Source organism: Cololabis saira, chromosome 10 (genome assembly GCF_033807715.1).
Source record: "Cololabis saira isolate AMF1-May2022 chromosome 10, fColSai1.1, whole genome shotgun sequence".
Lineage (NCBI taxonomy): Eukaryota > Metazoa > Chordata > Actinopteri > Beloniformes > Belonidae > Cololabis > Cololabis saira.
This window is the reverse complement of record NC_084596.1, coordinates 2,715,251-2,734,109: the sequence shown is the minus strand read 5'-3', so window position 1 is coordinate 2,734,109 and position 18,859 is coordinate 2,715,251.

Here is an 18,859-nt window from a genome sequence, read left to right as displayed (position 1 = left end):
ATTCATCCCTGGAGATCTGAGAACAATTATTCACAAGTTTATTGTTCGTTTATTTATTTAGCACATATTAAAAAGTCAGTAATACAATGACCATAAAACATTAGACACATATATGTAAGGAGATCCATAAACCCTCTAAACCCTCTAAACCATATGTCGTTTAAACCATATAGGGGGAAGGTGGCTCAATTGGTAGAGCGTTCGCCCATGAACCTGAAGGTCAGTGGTTCGAACCCTAGTTCCGCCTGTGTCCACCAAAGTGTCCTTGGGCAAGACACTGAATCCCCCGGTTGCTCCCGGTTGTCAGGCCAGCGCCGTTGTCTATGGCAGCTCCGCCGACGACCGGTGTGTGAATGTGTGCGTGTGTGGGTGAATGTTTGCAGTGTAAAGCGCTTTGGGGCTGTAGGAATACAGCTGGAAAGCGCTATATAAGTGTAAGCCATTTACCATATGTCAATCAGGTTTATAAAATAGCCTTTTTCCATCTCCGTAATATTGCAAACATTAGAAAAATCCTCTCGCAGAGTGATGCAGAAAAACTAGTTCATGCGTTTGTATCTTCTAGACTAGATTACTGTAATGTGTTGTTAGCAGGATGTCCAATTAATTTTCTGAATATCCTCCAGCTGATCCAAAATGCAGCAGCACGAGTGCTGACAGGAATTAGCAGGAGAGACCACGTCTCTCCAGTGTTAGCGTCGCTCCATTGGCTACCGGTAAAATTCAGAATCCAATTTAAAATGTTATTACTTGCGTATAAAGCCCAAAACGGCTTAGCTCCGCATTATTTGCAAGACCTGATAGTGCCTTATGTTCCTGGCAGAGCTCTCCGTTCTCAGAGTGCAGGTTTACTCGTAGTTCCTAGAGTATCTAAATGTAGATTTGGAGAGCGGGCGTTCTGCTATCAGGCACCATTACTATGGAACCAACTTCCAATCTGGGTTAAGGAGGCTGACACCACCTCCACCTTTAAAACTAAACTTAAAACCTTTCTGTTTAGTAAAGCCTATAGTTAGTGTTTGTCAGGGTTTGACACTTCCCCCCAGTTTGAGTTTTAGTTCTGTCCCTCCTGTTTCCCCTTTGCCCTGATTGTGTCTGCACCTGTGTCTCGTCGTGTCTCGTTATCCCCTGTGTATATCTGGTCTTGTCATTCCTTTGTTGCCTGTCGGTCCGTACTGTTTGTTCCCTCCATGTACTCCTGGTTTTCGATCCCTGTATACGTGAGTTGTTTTTGATCCTGCTCTGCAGCATTTTAGTTTGGCTTTTTTGTGGAATAAATCCTTCTGTTTTTTGAGAACTCCTGCCTCCAGCCTCCCTCTCTCTCCTTGCGTTTGGGTCCTCAACACCACGCCTTGTGACAGTGTTTAGTAAACCTCTAGCTGGTGTTGGTAAATCTCTAGGTAGTGTAAACTTTAGTGTGTCAGAGTCGCTCCTGTAGCCGGACACCGGAACCTGCAGTGTGGGAGTGAGAGGGTCAGGGTAACGGCCCCTTTTGGGCGGGGGAGAAGGTTCGTCCCTGAAGACTCCTCTCCCTGGCCCTGCCCCTTTTCAACCCTTCCCCCGACCCTGCACCCCAACCTGGGACTTGCTGATTGGGCCGGAGCTTCGGGAGCTGTGTGCTGGCCTGCGGTCCCCACCCCCGGTCATCCCGCTGCTGCTTCCACCTGCCTGCTTTGCTGTTGCCGTCCCTGACCCCCAGTCTGGCCCTCGGCAGGAGGGTCCCCCCTTATGATCCTGGTCCTGCTCAAGGTTTCTTCCCTCCTAAAGGGGAGTTTTTCCTTGCCACTGTTTGGCTTAAGGTTTTTCTCCCACTAGGGGAGTTTTTACCTGCCATTGTTTATGTAATAACTGCTCGGGGGTCATGTTCTGGGTATGGGTCTCTGGAAAGCGTCTAGAGACAACTCTGTTGTATTAGACGCTATATAAATAAAATTGAATTGAATTGAATTGAATTGAATAGTCCAGGGGTCGGCAAGCCAACATGTTTTAGATCCATATTGGACCAAAAACACAAAAAACTAATATGTCTGCGGCTGCAAAAAAATTAAAAGTCTCGTATCAGCCTTAGAATGAAGAAACACATGCTGCATGTTTCTATATTAGTTAGAACTGGGGGAGATTTATTTTTTCATTATGCACTTTGAGAAAAACAGTCGAAATGTTGAGAAAAATGTCGAAATTTTGAGAGAAAAGTCGAAATGACAAGATTAATGTACAATCTTAAGAAAACAGTCAATGTCGAGAAGAAAGTTGAAATGTAGAGAAAAAAGTCGAAATGTTGAGAAAAAAGTAAACATACATACACTCTGCACACTCACACACACACACACACACACACACACACGCACGCACACACGCACGCACGCACACACACACACACACACACACACACACACACACACACACACACACGCACACACACACACACACACGCACTCGCTACACACACACACACACACACGCACTCGCTACACACACACACAAAGAAAAGAAAAAAGTACATACCCCAAAAAATAGAAAAGACAAAGGAAAGAAATAAAAAACTACAATACTGTATACAAATTAGGAAAAAGCCAAATGTGAGTAAGGAGAAGTTTACATCACATTATTAAGCTATTGATATAGAAACATATGTCACATATTTTTCAAATAATTCATGAGGAAGTTTGACCAGGTGGGGAGGAAGTGAATTCCACATTATTATTCTTAAATTGAGATGAAATAGTTGTGGATTGTGGGGGCCGAAGGTCTGGATCTGGACCCTAGTGGTCTGTAGAGGACCTGCAGGTCTGGATCTGGACCCTAGTGGTCTGTAGAGGACCTGCAGGTCTGGATCTGGACCCTAGTGGTCTGTAGAGGACCTGCAGGTCTGGATCTGGACCCTAGTGGTCTGTAGAGGACCTGCAGGTCTGGATCTGGACCCTAGTGGTCTGTAGAGGACCTGCAGGTCTGGATCTGGACCCTAGTGGTCTGTAGAGGACCTGCAGGTCTGGATCTGGACCCTAGTGGTCTGTAGAGGACCTGCAGGTCTGGATCTGGACCCTAGTGGTCTGTAGAGGACCTGCAGGTCTGGATCTGGACCCTAGTGGTCTGTAGAGGACCTACAGGTCTGGATCTGGACCCTAGTGGTCTGTAGAGGACCTGCAGGTCTGGATCTGGACCCTAGTGGTCTGTAGAGGACCTGCAGGTCTGGATCTGGACCCTAGTGGTCTGTAGAGGACCTGCAGGTCTGGATCTGGACCCTAGTGGGGCACCCGTGGGGGATGGGGCTGTTTGTTGCGACACTCCCACTTTTACAGAAAGATGATTTCACCCCCCCCACTTTTTCCCAAGGTAAAACCGTTTTTGCCCAGTGCCCTCGGGATGCATCAGCATTCCCAAATGGACCTCAGTTCCCCGTACGCTACTGTACATGAAAAATCATTGGTCAAATTAGATTGATTGAATGGCCATCCAGCCAATCACAGCCTTGAACCAAAACCAGCCCGGCTGCCGCTCAGGAAGCTGAGAGCCAAAAGCTGTTTTAATTTCAGCTGTAGCGCTGTTAATATGGCACTTTATTAAGTTTTAATATTTTTTCAGGTGTAAAAGTAACCGTTAAGATCCCCAACCTGGGCTCAGTTTATCCAAATAACGCTGTTAAGAAATTTGCTCCGAAAATTTCGGAATCAAAGCTGCCTGCCGACTCGGGAGCTGATTTATGGTTCCGCGTTAAATCGACGCAGAGCATACGGCGTAGGCTACGGCGTACGGTACGGCGTACGGTACGGCGTAGGCTACGGCGTACGGTACGGCGTAGGGTACGGCGTACGGTACGGCGTACGGTACGGCGTAGGGTACGGCGTACGGTACGGCATACGGTACGGTGTAGGGTACGGCGTACGGTACGGCGTACGGTACGGCGTAGGCTACGGCGTACGGTACGGCGTAGGGTACGGCGTACGGTACGGCGTACGGTACGGCGTACGGTACGGCGTAGGGTACGGCGTACGGTACGGCATACGGTACGGTGTAGGGTACAGCGTACGGTACGGCGTACGGTACGGCGTACGGTACGGCGTACGGTACGGCGTACGGTACGGCGTAGGGTACGGCGTACGGTACGGCGTACGGTACGGCGTAGGGTACGGCGTAGGCTACGGCGTACGGTACGGCGTACGGTACGGCGTAGGGTACGGCGTAGGGTACGGCGTAGGGTACGGCGTAGGGTACGGCGTAGGGTACGGCGTAGGGTACGGCGTACGGTACGGCGTAGGCTACGGCGTACGGTACGGCGTACGGTACGGCGTACGGTACGGCGTACGGTACGGCGTACGGTACGGCGTACGGTACGGCGTACGGTACGGCGTACGGTACGGCGTACGGTACGGCGTAGGGTACGGCGTAGGCTACGGCGTATGGTACGGTGTACGGTACGCCGTACCCTACGCCGTACCGTACGCCGTACGGTACGGCTTACGGTACGGCGTACGGTACGGCGTACTTTGCGCGTCGCCGCCTAACCTACGCCGTATGCTCTGCGTCGATTTAACGCGGAACCATAAATCAGCTCCGCTATCTTCACTTCAGCTTTATCTGAAAGTGTGTAAATTACCCAGATATCAGCTGGATTACTTTGTGGTTTCTGAAAACTATTATATCAGAAACATCCAAAACAAATCTGACGAGTCACAGGATTATTTCTCTCTATTTCTCTTTTGTTCTGTGTTCATTGTCAGATTTCACCCCATAATTGTTTTTTAAGGGGCAATGACACCTTTTGTTATTCCTGACACTACGCTTTTTGTAATGTGAAAACTGTGTTATTGCCAATTTCACCTTGTCTTTGTTTTCATAAAAACGCATGTTCCTCTCAGTTCATAATTACTGACTCTGTTGGAAAAGCCTCTGAATACAGTCTGGGAGCGTTGCATTATTTATGTTAAACATTAGTAGCTACATATCTTGGAATAAAGGGCGTGGTGCTATAATGTATATTTTGGCAGCCAGGATGAGGTGCTCATGTGCCACCCCTAGAACACCCACACTTTTAAAATCACTGCTCCACCCCTGGCCACAAACATTAATGCAGTTCGGTTATTGATTTTGTGCAGAGAACTGATGAACTAAATTAAAGCTTTAACTCCTAATGTTCAACAATGTTCCATCATCTTCTTCTCTGTCACAATGTCTGAGTCAGTTCTGTTGCCAAATACGACACCACGTTGCTCTGATTCATCAAGGATTCAACCAAAGTCCTGGAGAGCCAATCAGATCAGTCTGTCCTTGTAGAGGGAGTCAGTGGGCGGGGCTAACATGACGACAGAGGCCAGTGGGCGGGGCTAACATGACGACAGAGTCGGCCGGAGAATCCTCATCCTGTCTGGTGAAAAGAAGCGGTCCATCACTCCTCAGGATAAGAAGGAGACCTGAGCTCAGTGTAGGGCCCTCCTTGGGTTGGCAGAGGGGAACAATGCCAAGGACTGTCTAGGTATGAGCACTGGGTGATGAAATGGGTAAAAAAATTGGGGATAAAAAAAAAAAAAAAAAAAAAAAAAGAATAGCGACTGATACAACAGATGTCTCTAGACGCTTTCCAGAGATCCAGAACATAAACATAAACCCGAGCAGTTATTACATAAACAATGGCAGGTAAAAACTCCCCTAGTGGGAGAAAAACCTTAAAGGTATTGTGACATCATTTTTAACATGCTTTTAACACTATGAAAAGTCTTGGCCAACATCCCTCAAATGTGTCTAAAAGAGTGTAACAAGAAAAACTTCACTCTAGTACTCTATTCCTGGCTTTTTATTACAGTGTTTTTTTGCCCCGTGAAAAATGCTTCCTTTCCCCCCTTTCCTGTCAATCATTGCTCCGCTCCTCCTCCAAACCTCCTCCTCCTCCAGCCATACACACAGCGGCGTCGGAGAGTTAAACCGGGAGCGACAGGCGATGCATGCACGGAAAAGCAGCACGGCGAACCACAGCAAACAATCATAAAAATAAAGGCATGCAAGCAGCAGTGTCTCCTTATCTTAAGTCCAGTCAGTGGCCGCGGGTCTTCTTAGCAGTTTTCCTCCGGTGATTAGAACAAAAGAGCCTCTAAACAGCTCCGTGTTAAGCCTCATTTATGGTTCCGCGTTAAATCGACGCAGAGCCTACGCCGTAGGGTTCAGCGTACGGTGCGCGTCGCCGCGTAACCCTACGCCGTAGGCTCTGTGTCGGTGTAACGCGGAACCATAAATCAGCCTTTATGGTGCGCTGGAGAGGAGAGGAGGCAGGGAGCTGGGTGGAGGGGGCGGTGATTTAGCGGGTCTATACGTAACGACCCGCCAGCAAACCAGATGCGCCGTTTTTGCACAGTTATGCGGAAAATCCCAGAAAGCACACAATACACTGAATGTTAAAAGTTCGTTGTTTTTTGGGTGTAATTGATGTCAAGACACCCAACAAAACACAAAAAATCAAGAAAAATGTGTTTTTCATGTCACAATACCTTTAAGCCAAACAGTGGCAAGAAAAACTCTCCTTTAGGAGGAAGAAACCTTGAGCAGGACCTGGATCATAAGGGGGGACCCTCCTGCTGAAGGCCAGACTGGGGGGTCAGGGACGTCTGCAGCACAGCAGGCAGGTTGAAGCAGCAGCGGGATGACCGGGGGTGGGGACCGCAGACAGGTGGAAGCAGCAGCGGGATGACCGGGGGTGGGGACCACAGGCAGGTGGAAGCAGCAGCGGGATGACCAGGGGTGGGGACCGCAGGCAGGTGGAAGCAGCAACGGGATGACCGGGGGTGGGGACCGCAGGCAGGTGGAAGCAGCAACGGGATGACCGGGGGTGGGGACCGCAGGCCAGCAGCAGCTCCCGAAGCTCCGGCCCAATCAGCAAGTCCCAGGTTAGGTGCAGGGTCGGGGAAAGGTTGAGAAGGGGCAGTGCCAGGGAGAGGAGTCTTGAGGGACAAACCTCTCCCCCGCCTGACCGGGCCGTTACCCTGACCGTTACTCTGACCGGGCTGTTACCCTGACCGGGCCGTTACCCCGACCGGGCCGTTACCCTGACCGGACCGTTACTCTGACCGGGCCGTTACCCTGACCGGGCCGTTACTCTGACCGGGCCATTACCCTGACCGGGCCGTTACCCTGACCGGGCCGTTACTCTGACCGGGCCATTACCCTGACCGGGCCGTTACCCTGCCCCTCTCACTCCCACGCTGCAGGATCCGGTGTTTTGCATTCAGAGATGCTCTTCGCCACCTGCAGAGGATGCTGCACCATGTACAAAAGAGAAAAAAGAGAAGAAAAGGGGGGGCCAGCACAAGAAACTACAGGAGTGACTCTAACACACTGGAGTTTCCACTACCTAGAGATTTACCAACACCAGCTAGAGGTTTACTAAACACAGAAAAGATGGAAGGAAGTAGGAAAGGGAAAGAAGGGAGGGAAGAAAGGAATGGATAAAATAAGGAAAGGAGGAAGGAAATGCAAAATAAGGTAATAAAGGAACGGATGACGAAAGGGAGGTAGGAAGAAAAAGGAGTAAAGGAGGGTAAAAAAGGAGGAAAAGAGGAAAGGAAGAAGGAAAGAGAGAGCATGACAGGAGGAAAGAAGGATAGAAGAATTGGGTCATTTTGACCCAAAGACAGTACAAGGGTTAAAGATCATTCCCTTGTGAGGTTTACGATCCAAAACTCCATCATATCAGTACAATCAGTTAACACACAATCAGAGTCGTCTGCATTCGCCACTAGACAGGAAACAAAGGGCCGTTTTTTTACGGAGGAGTATCAGGGCCAGGCAGGAGAAAAATAAAAATTATATTTTAGTGGAGGAAGATTTTTTTTTCATTATGCACCTCGAGAAAAAAGTTAAAATGTCAGGCTTCCGGCTTAGCTTTACATGGGGTGAGACGTAATTAGCGGAGCTCCTGCAGAGTTAATTTTAATTCAGCATTTATTGGCACTTTTTGTATCACTCCCACGGCTTTGGTTTTAACTAACCTATTTTCAACGCGGTTACTTCGACGACTTACCACGGAAATGCCTCCAAAGTCCTTCAAAGCGGGGAATAACCCTCCAGCTAACCCGCGGCCTGCTGCTCATGCCGTCTCCTCGCCCCGCGGTGATTCCCCTCCTCCGGAGAGCACCTGCGCTGCGCAGGTTCCAGCTGCGGAGTTCAGCCGGCTTAAAACCGAACTTCTCTCCGCTCTTCGCAATGATGTTGCGGCTGTATTTAGGTCAGAGCTTCAGCAAGCACTGAACGAGAATTTAACGTCCATCAAGTCCGAGCTGCTTTCCCTTAAAGCTGATCTTTCTGGCAGTATTTCCTCCATGAAGGCGGACGTCGCGGGTCTCGCAGCCACGGTCGCTGGGATCGAGCTCTCGCTCTCAAGCTGCTCAGATGACATCGTTGCTCTCCAGAAAAAAGTTGATCACTTGTCGAAAGAATATGTGAGGCTGGAGGACAGATGCGAGGATTTGGAGTCAAGGTCCCGTCGGCAGAACCTGCGGATTATTGGCGTCCCGGAGGAGGATCCTTTATTAACTTTTATTTATTTTTTTTCTCTTCTAACTATCAATGGGAACAACACCGTTTAAAATTGAAGGCCTAATCATTTCTCTGGTATGATGCCTTGATTAGAAAATATGCACACACCCCTGTCTTTGCTTAAATTGTGTGCATGTGTGTGCGTGTCTGTGTGGGTGTGCGAGTGCATATATGTATATATCATTGTTCTATAGGCCAAAGATCTCCTTAATTTTAATTAACGTTTGTTGTTACCCTGACAAGACAGCGATCGTCAGAATTGCTCAGATTGTTGGTTTCGTATGCCTCCATGCGGGACTCTGGCCCGGGGTGAGTGACTGAGTCAATTCAGAAAATGGGACTTTATGTCGTAATTTTTTTTTTTTTTTTTTTTTTTTTTTTTTTTAATTTAAATTTTTTTTTTTTTTTTTCTATTTATCAATTTTTATTTATTTATTTTTTTTCTCTTCTAACTATCAATGGGAACAACACCGTTTAAAATTGGAGGCCTAATCATTTCTCTGGTATGATGCCTTGATTAGAAAATATGCACGCACCCCTGTCTTTGCTTAAATTGTGTGCATGTGTGTGCGTGTCTGTGTGGGGGTGCAAGTACATATATGTATATATCATTGTTCTATAGGCCAAAGTTCTCCTTAATTTTTAATTAACGTTTGTTGTTACCCTGACAAGACAGCGATCGTCAGAATGGCTCAGATTGTTGGTTTCATATGCCTCATATTTTTTTTTTTTTTTTAAGGTTTTAACTCTGCAGGAGCTAATTTTGTTTTTGTTTTTGTATCTAGCTTTACAGTCGAAAGCATCTCCTTTCGAGAATGGCTTCCTTTGAAGCCAGCACGGCTGTTTCCATCGTTTGGGGATGGGATCATCTAATGTGCGTTGGGTGGGTGGGCGGGGGTTATGGGATGTTGGCTTTTTGTCTCTGTAGGTATGTATATACTCCTGAGTTTTGTTTGTTTTGGTTTTCCCTTTTACCTTTTTTCCTTATATCTCCTCTGGTGGTGGGTGAGTCGGTCTTATTTTCTCTCAGAGAATGCCTATGAGCGATCGTAATCTGCGCAAGCCTGATACTGGATCAAACATTACATTCACTAGCTGGAATGTTAAAGGTGTGAATAATCCAATTAAGCGATCAAAGATTTTTTCACATTTGAAACGCTTAGACACTGACATAGCTTTCCTTCAGGAAACTCATTTGCGAAATAAAGATCATTTCAGACTCAAACGAGCTTGGGTGGGTGATATTTTTCATTCAAATTTTGATTCTAGGTCTAGAGGAGTAGCAATATTGATCAACAAAAGAGTCAATTTCTCCGTCTCCAGGACAATATCCGATAAGAATGGTAGATATCTTATTGTGGCGGGCACTCTATACTGTAACCCTGTATTGTTGGTGAATATATATGCCCCTAATTTTGATGACCCCAATTTTACGGATAGGCTGTTTGGCAACCTCCCTTTCTTAAATACGCATATTACAATACTGGGCGGTGATCTGAATTGTGTTATTAATCCTTCTTTGGACCGTTCGAATCCTCGTACTTTGACTCAATCCTCTATGTCAAAATCTATTACCGATTTTACAGTCAAGAACGGGCTTGTTGATCCGTGGAGGTTCTCACATCCTGGAGATAAGGAATTCTCTTTTTTTTCTCAAGTACATCAGTCATATTCACGTATTGACTATTTTTTTGTTGATGGCTCTCTTCTCCCCAAAGTTACTGTTGTCGTATACCACCCAATTGTTATTTCGGATCACGCCCCTCTAACTTTGAATATAACATGGTCTGAGCGCCCCCGTTTTTCTTCTCCCTGGAGGTTTAATCCATTGCTTTTATCCGACGATGCATTTAATGTTTCTATATCTGCTTCAATAGATGATTTCATTGCATTAAACAAAACAGACTTTACCAGTTTTTCGCTAGTATGGGAATCACTCAAAGCATATTTGCGAGGACAGATTATCTCTTATTCAGCATACGCCAGTAAAATCCGCAGGGCTAAATTACAGGAGCTCACATCTAAAATTCAGGACACAGACAGACTAAACTCAGTTAACCCAAGTCCGAGTTTACTGAAACAACGGCTTGATTTGCAGTCAAAATTCGATCTTATAGCGACAGCCGATTCTGAACGGCTCCTATTACGCGCTCATGCCAACTATTATGAACACGGCGATAAACCAAGCAGGTTATTGGCTCACCAATTAAAAAGGCAAGCAACATCGAGACTGATTCCCAGCATTAGAGATTCTAATGGCACACTTACCACTGATCCAATCGCCATCAACACAATTTTTAAGTCATACTACTCCTCTCTCTATGAGTCAGAATCTCCACTTGACACAGCAGAAATGACCTCCTTTCTAGATAATATCACTGTCCCTACTATTAATTTGGATGTGGCTAATGGCCTCGATGCTCCTTTCAGCTTGCAAGAAATTGCTGCCGCCATTGAAGCTACGCAAAGCAACAAGGCCCCTGGTCCCGATGGGTTCGGAGCTGAGTTTTTCAAAAAATTCAAAGACAAATTAGCCCCCCTTTTACTTTCAATGTACAATGAGTCCCTTGATCATGGCTCATTGCCTCCCTCTTTAATGCAGGCGTCCATTGCCCTCCTTTTGAAGAAGGACAAGGACCCTGAATCATGCACTTCTTACAGGCCCTTGTCTTTACTGAATGTGGATGTCAAAATTTTAGCCAAAGCACTAGCAATTCGTCTTGATAAGATCCTTCCTAGCATCATATCTGAGGAGCAGAATGGTTTCATCAAGGGACGCCAGCTCTTTTATAATGTTCGTACACTTCTTAATGTGATTCTCTCTAAAGATTCTTCTCCACTCCCTGAAGTTGTTATCGCAATTGATGCTGAAAAAGCGTTTGATCGTGTCGAATTTAACTATCTTTTTGCAACACTTCATAAATTCGGATTTGGACACAGGTTTATATCGTGGATTAGACTTCTTTACACTTCCCCTCAGGCCAGCATTCACACCAATGACAACTACTCCACTTATTTTACATTATCACGTGGCACGAGACAGGGCTGCCCTCTCTCCCCTTTGCTATTCGCTCTATCCGTCGAACCACTTTCAATTGCTCTAAGAACTCTTCCTCTATTTCGCGGAGTCTCTAGGTCCAATGTGGAACTCAAATTGTCACTTTATGCAGACGACCTCCTTTTGTATGTATCTGACCCTTTAACCAGCATTGCACCAATATTATCTCTGTTGAAGAATTATGGATCCTTCTCCGGCTATAAGGTCAATCTTAACAAGTGTGAATGCTTCCCCATAAACTCCTCTGCTTTACAACTCAAACAATCTGATATCCCCTTTAAACTCAGCCCGTCGGGCTTTAGATACTTAGGGATTAATGTGACCCGCACTCTGCCCTCTCTTTTCACCGCTAATTTTTCCTCACTGGTAACTCAAGTGAAGGCGGACTTACAGAGGTGGAACTCCCTACCACTGTCGCTGATAGGAAGAATTAACACAGTGAAAATGACTGTATTGCCTAAATTTCTTTTTTTGTTCCAATGCACTCCTTTATTTCTACCAAAATCTTTTTTTAAATCACTTGACCAAATTGTTTCCAACTTTTTATGGGCCGGTAAGACACCCAGAGTGAGGTATTCGCTTCTCCAAAAATTTAAATTTAATGGGGGTCTAGCACTACCAAACTTTATGCTTTACTATTGGTCAGCGCATATTCACAAACTAATTTATTGGCTTCAGTCTCCTGAGTTATTATGGTGCAGATTGGAGGCTCAGTCACTCTCTTCATCCTCTGTAACGGCCCTACTCTCCTCCTCTTTACCATTGAATCCCTCTAAGTTTACAAATAGCCCTGTGGTGCTTTCCTCCCTTAAGATTTGGTCACAGTTTAGGCGCCACTTTAAATTTGCTTCTCCATCCATCTATACACCTGTTACTAAGAATCATCTGTTCCCTCCATCACTAATAGACACCACTTTTATGATTTGGTACAACCGGGGCATTAAGCACTTCAGGGATCTATATAAGGATGGTATCTTTTCCACATTCTCAGATCTGAGGTCAAAGTTCAATTTGCCTGCCTCCCATTTGTTTCGCTACTTCCAGCTTCGACACTGCGCCTCTGCTTTGTTTCCATGCTTCCCTTCCCTTCCTGCGAACCAACCGTGGGATGATCTTCTAACTATGAAACTCAGTCAAAAGTCTCTGATATCTAAGATATATGCACTGTGTATGACATTTGATGATCATTCTGTAGATAAAGCTCGGGAGGGTTGGGGACGAGAGTTGGGCCTTGACTTCACAGGGGAGCTGTGGGATAAAGCTATCCGTAGCATACGATCTAGCACGCCTTGCGCTAGACTAGAACTTATTCAATTTAAGGTGCTGCATAGAGCCCACCTATCAAAATCCCGATTATCGGAAATATATCCGAATGTTGCAGACCTATGCGACAGATGCCAGGGCTCTCCCTGCAATTTAAGTCATATGTTTTTCTCCTGTCCTAGGTTACAGAAATTTTGGAGTGATTATTCTGTGATCATGTCTAAAGTTCTGGGTAAAAAAGTTGTTATGGCCCCTCTCTTAGCAATATTCGGACTCTCTGTTGACTCCTCACATATCAGCCACACACAGTCAGAAGTATTGGCTTTCACATCACTTTTAGCAAGACGCCGTATCTTACTTTTATGGAAATCCCCCAGGTCCCCGTCTATTTCTATTTGGCTTAGTGATGTTATGTTTTTTCTTAAATTGGAGAAGGTGAGATACTCTGTAAAAGGCAACTCAGCTAAATTCATTCACAAATGGCAATCGTTCATAGACCACTTTACCGCGTTGAAGACTCTACCCACCGACTGACCCCCCCCCCTCCCTTAATTTTCTTTTCATCTCCTTAATTAGTTTTTTTTTTTATGTTTTATTTATTTCCAGTTTCATTTCTTGCTCATCTGTTTATTTAATTTTTAACGCTACAGAGACTCTGTTCCTTTGTTAGGTTTTGTGTGTTTAAAAAAAAAAGAAAAAAAAAGGAGACAATGTATAATGCGTCTGTTTGCCTACACGTTTCCATGTTTTAAGTGTATGTTGTTTCTTGTAAAAAGATCAATAAAAAAAAAAAAAAAAAAAAAAATGTCGAGAAAAAAGTCGAAATGTCGAGAAAAAAGTCGAAATGTCGAGAAAAAAGTGGAATTTGTGGAAATAACTGAAAACTGCTGTTCACAAACGCTCTCCATCCAACCTCACTGAGCTCCAGCTGTTTTGCAGGAGGAATGGGCAAAAAGTTCAGTCTCTCGATGTGCAAAACTGATAGAGACAAACCCCAAGAGACTTACAGCTGTAATCGCAGCAAAAGGTGGCGCTACAAAGTATTAACTTAAGGGGCGGAATAATTTTGCACGCCCAATTTTTCAGTTTTTTATTTGTTAAAAAAGTTTGAAATATCCAATAAATTTCGTTCCACTTCATGATTGTGTCCCACTTGTTGTTGATTCTTCACAAAAAATACATTTTTTTATCTTTATGTTTGAAGCCTGAAATGTGGCAAAAGGTCACAAAGTTCAAGGGGGGCAAATACTTTCGCAAGGCACTGTATAGTCTTGTTCAAGATGTTGCACGAGTCTTTTAAACAAATAGGAAACTGTGGTTAATTCTTCCACCATTTCAAAACACCATGCAGCCTGTTCTTGTAATGCGTTAATAATGAGTTATTTCCTATCATTGCTGAGCAGTTTAGACCATTTTCTACCATTTTCTGGCTTTTCCTGCAGGTCCGGTGTGTCACATGTGGACCGACGTCCAGCAGCGTCTCCAGATGTGTCGTCCCTCCTTCCTGTTATCTGACTTCCACGTAGAAACACACCCACATCCACGCTGCAGCGTGTTGCAGGACTTCCCTCCATCCGTCAGCAGAGCTGAGCACTCGCTGGGGAACTACAGACCTCCACGGAGCTGCACTGGTGAGTCCACCTCTGATCCACATCACACTGCTTTCAAACGGGCTCAGCCTCCTCCTGCTCCCTACACCCTCAAACCTCATTTCTGCTTACAAACCTTCAAAATCACGTTGTGATATTATCACAGGGAGATGCACTAATGTGTTGATTATTAGCAGTTCTCTAACAATCCGGACGTCATTAAATAAGTCAATTTAGTTCAGTTTTATTTAAACAGCATCTATTACAGCCAGTACTGGAGTTGAGGGGGGATGAGGGAGGATGGCATCCCGCCTGGAATAAAAACGGTCCAAATCATCCCCCCTGTAAAACTGCCATCCCTCCTTCCAATCCCTTATGTCATTTCATCAATGAATGTGGTTTTACTGCTATTTCAACATTTAGAGTCATCACCAGAAAAATAACTTATTTGACCATTTTCACCTGTTTTAAGTACATTTTCACTTGAAATAAGTAGAAAAATCTGCCAGTGGAACAAGATTTATCTTCTCATTACAAGCAAAAAAATCTTGTTCCACTGGCAGATTTTTCTACTTATTTCAAGTGAAAATCTACTTGAAACAGGTGAAAATTGTTGTTTTTTCCAGTGATGAGTCTTGTTTTAAGTGTAATGAGATTTGTTTTACTAAAATGAGACATTTTAACTAGAAATAAGACAAATATTCTTGTTAAGATTGTGAGTTTTTGCAGTGATCCATGTTACTTATCCTGTGAAGGACAGAGTCATATTGATAAGTTCAGAAAAGTGTTTTTTATTGTTGTGTTTTGATGTATTTGATGTAAGTCCAGTGGATATTTAAAGCTTACAGAAGGCTGCATTTAACTGCTGCTATGTCATTCCTGCAGTATTTCTGCAGGTGTTTTGGTCACTGCTATTATTTGTAATATATTATATTATTTGTAATCAATAAAATCAATCAATTCAAATCAATCAATACAACTCAAGTACTGTGTACAACAATCTTTCCAGAAATCAGAATATGACCCCCGATCAATTATTACGTAGTCAACAGCTAAAATCTCCCCGTTAAGAGGGAAGAAACCTGGATCATAAGGGGGGTCGTGCTGCTGAAGACCAGCCAGGTAAAGCAGGAAAAGAGAGATATTTGCACTGTATCTTTGTTGTGATATGTCATGCACGCTGTATTTGTGTTTATGTCTATTGTGCATTTTTTATTTTATTTTAAAAAAATGTCTTTTAACATCTGGCGAAGGGACTGCTGATGAAAATTAGCCTTTCGGCTAACTCGGGTACATTTACTTTCTGCAAAGAAACGTTGATCAATGTACACTGTCCCTTTTTAAAAATAAAGAATTATAGGAAAGAGACGACGAAGAACAAAGAGACACAGATATGTTGTCAAAGGTCCAAAAGAGCAGATTTATTAGTATTAATGATCGTTAACTGGAGAACTAAGAGTTCTATATGACCTGGTTAGCTGGTGTACTAAACACTGACTAGAAGCTTTACTAAACACTAACTAGGTTTACTAACACTAACTAGAGGTTTATTAACACTAACTACAGGTTTAATAAACACTAACTAGAGGTTTACTAACACTAACTAGAGGTTTATTAACACTAACTAGAGGTTTACTAACACTAACTAGAGGTTTACTGAACACTAACTAGAGGTTTATTAAACACTAACTAGAGGTTTACTAAACACTAACTAGAGGTTTACTAAACACTAACTAGAGGTTTACTAACACTAACTAGAGGTTTACTAACACTAACTAGAGGTTTACTAACACTAACTAGAGGTTTACTAAACACTAACTAGAGGTTAATGAACACTAACTAGAGGTTTACTAACACTAACTAGAGGTTTACTAACACTAACTAGAGGTTTACTAAACACTAACTAGAGGTTTATTAAACACTAACTAGAGGTTTATTAACACTAACTAGAGGTTTATTAAACACTAACTAGAGGTTTACTAACACTAACTAGAGGTTTACTAACACTAACTAGAGGTTTACTAACACTAACTATAGGTTTACTAAACACTAACTAGAGGTTTATTAAACACTAACTAGAGGCTTACTAACACTAACTAGAGGTTTACTAACACTAACTAGAGGTTTACTAAACACTAACTAGAGGTTTACTAAACACTAACTAGAGGTTTACTAACACTAACTAGAGGTTTACTAAACACTAACTAGAGGTTTATTAAACACTAACTAGAGGTTTACTAACACTAACTAGAGGTTTACTAACACTAACTAGAGGTTTACTAAACACTAACTAGAGGTTTACTAACACTAACTAGAGGTTTATTAAACACTAACTAGAGGTTTACTAACACTAACTAGAGGTTTACTTACACTAACTAACTTGCTCTTAAAGGTGGAGGTGGTGTTTCCTTTTGATCAGAGTCTTTGACATCCCTTTTGACAAAAACAACTAAACCAGCTGTCTAAGACTTTTGCACGTTATTGTTCTGATTCACTGATTGCACCAGTTTCTATTTATTTTCCTGACTTTTCAACTCTTTTTTTGACCATTTTCAACCATGTCTACGATTCCTGACCATTTCCCAGAGTATTATCTCATTTGTGAGCGGTGATGGCCGACCCCAGCAGCTGACACGCGTCATTTCTGAGAGAAAACATTACTCAACAGCTGGACCAGTCACACTGCTTCTGTCAGCAGTTTCTCTTCTTGTTTTTTTCAGCAGGAAATATATTTTAAACGTCAACTGAAAACAGTGACAGAGGTGTTGGATGTCAGGGGATTTAACTGCCAGTTCATGCAAAGCCACATCCTCCCAGCTTCTATGTTTTAAACCAGCTCAGCAACACCTTTAAAGAGCTCTAACCAACAAGTGTTGCACAGCTTGGTTTGATCAGCTCAGTGGAACAATGTCTCCTGTCCCTTCTGTGTTGCAGCAGATCTGAAGAACCTCTGACTGAAGGTCCAGAACCGTCTCCAGATCAGAACCAGCTTTCTTTATCAGTGTGTTCAGTCTCTTGAAGTCTCTGGTTCTGGTGCTGCTCCCCAACAGACGACTGCAGATGTGACTGAACTCTCCACAACAGACTGATTGAAGATCTTCAACCTTTTACCGCAAACGCTGAAGGACCCTAAACTTCATCTAGAGGTAAAGTCTGCTGTTTCCTTTATGATAAACGGCATCAGTGTTGTATCTCCGGTCCAGTCTGCCGTCCAGGTGAACAGCGAGGTGTTTATACTCCTCCACCACCTCCACCTCTTCTCCCATGATGGGGAAATATCTGACTTAATCCTGGTTCTCCTAAAATCCACAATCATGTCCTTTGTCTTGTTCACCTTAAAGATTAGATGATTGTTGCCACCATGCCACAAAACGGTCCCCCAGGCTCAGACACACAACCAGGTAGTCAGGTGTTTGTCAGGTTTTCAGTAATCCAGGTGAGTGTGGAGGCTCCACACGTGTCTCCTGGGGGCTCCACCTGTGTCTCCTGGGGGCTCCACCTGTGTCCCCTGGGGGCTCCACCTGTGTCTCCTGGAGGCTCAACCTGTGTCTTCTGGAGGCTCAACCTGTGTCTTCTGGAGGTTCTGACGTAGTTTTGCAAGCTGGATGGAGTTAGAGGAACCGGGGAAACCAAAGAACATGATCCTCCTGCTGCTGCTGCTTTTGTCCAGATGACTGTGGGTTGGTTCAAGCAGGTGAATGATGGCGTCTCCACCTCCACCCCCACGATGATAATAGAACTGGAGTGGGTCTTGGAAGGTGTTTGATTGCTTATTTAGGTGGACCAATAGAAGTCTCTCCAGGAGTTTCATGGTGTGCGATGTTGGGGCTACAGGTCTGTGGTAATAAGGAGAAGATGGAAGAGATCGTTTTGGTCTTGGAATGAGGCAGGAGGTCTTCCACAGCCCTGGTTCAGGCTGAGGTTGAAGAGGGATGCTGCAGGATCCCACATAGCTGGTCCTCCTTCTGCTTGAAGCCTGTGCTCTCCTTCATCCCTGACCACACATCTATTCAATTATATTCAATTCAATTCAATTTTATTTATATAGCGTCTATTGCAGCAGAAGTTGTCTCTGGGATCTTTCCAGAGACCCAGAACATGAACATAAACCCCCAAGCAATTATTACATAAACAATGGCAGGTAAAAACTCCCCTAGTGGGAGAAAAACCTTAAACCAAACAGTGGCAAGAAAAAGGAAGGAAGAAATCTGGACCAGGACCTGGATCATAAGGGGGGAACCTCCTGCTGAAGACTGCTGGGGCAGGCCAGGATGTCAGCAGGTATCCACCAGACATCCCCACAATCAGGTGGAAGCAGAAGTGGGATTTTACCTGGGCACCATCTTTGACAACCTCCTGAAATTCTCCGCCAACACAGAGGAGATTCTCAGGAAGTGTCACCAACGGCTGTACCTCCTCAGGAAACTCA